Raw genomic sequence first — 1,169 nt, 5'->3', positions numbered from 1 at the left:
CCATCTTGTGGTCGTGTCGCGTGGGTTCGGTAACGTGCATATCTATATACGTATGTATGTACACGTGCATGTAAATGTTTGCGCATATATAAGTATATACGTTTATATGTACATATTTATGTAGTCATATTTATACATATCCATACTACTACCCAACGCGAAAACCAGCACATAATATTGATAATTTCATTCTCGGTTTTCACTGGAGAATTTCATATAATTCTAACACCTTGTCATTCGGCTAGTGGAATAATATGAGTAAGTTGTTAAATACCAGAAACCAAGCAATCAAGCAATAAAAAAATGCAGGTACGAGTGGATTTGGTAAGTAAGAACATACTTTTACATTATGCACATACATATGTACAGTAAAGTCGTCGAAAAATGTATGTAAAAAAAATAAGGTCGGATTGTAAATGCCGCCACCCCCTAGGATTGTTATATACCGAAAAAAATAGACCCATATTTTTTATTTTGAATACTTTTTTGAACTTTTTTCAAAGGCTAGTTTAAGAAAAACTTTTATAACTCAGCCAAAACTTTACCAATTAAGACTTATGAGGTATCATTGGAAAGGTAAGGAGGTTAGGAAGGTAAGGCGAGTGTCACTCCATGTGGAATTAAGATGTGTTAGTATTTGATAAAGCAAAAATTGGGACGTGAATGAGTATTTTCTGCAAATAGCTAAAACGGGGAGACAATATATTTCCACTGATACCTCATAAGTCTATGGCGGCGAAGTTTTGGAGTAGTTACCTATTCAAGTTTTTCTTAAACAAATCTTTGAAAAAAATATAAAATAGAGCATCAAAAATCTCATTATTGTGATGTGTGGCGTGACGTGACATAAATTTCCATCATTATATTTTTGTTAACATTGCCTTTAAATTAATTTTTAACGCAAACAAAACAAGCATTTTATGTCGAATATACTTTATATTTTGACTTCAGCGCCAATTCTGGGTAAGTTTTTTGGAAATCTACGATTTATTATGTTTCAACTACGTACTCCAAATTCGAACCAAATCGTACCATAAATAAGCGTTTTCAAAATATCTCGACCCTGGCGCCACCCAGCAAGATCATTTTACGCCAGAATGCTTCTACTTACATAGCCGGTGTATACTTCAGAAAGCAGACATATTGGCCCATAAATACATTAGATATAT

This window comes from Rhagoletis pomonella, unplaced genomic scaffold, assembly GCF_013731165.1.
Source record: "Rhagoletis pomonella isolate Grant_MI unplaced genomic scaffold, Rhpom_1.0 Rhpom_scaffold_00012, whole genome shotgun sequence".
Lineage (NCBI taxonomy): Eukaryota > Metazoa > Arthropoda > Insecta > Diptera > Tephritidae > Rhagoletis > Rhagoletis pomonella.
This window is presented reverse-complemented; position numbering follows the sequence as displayed.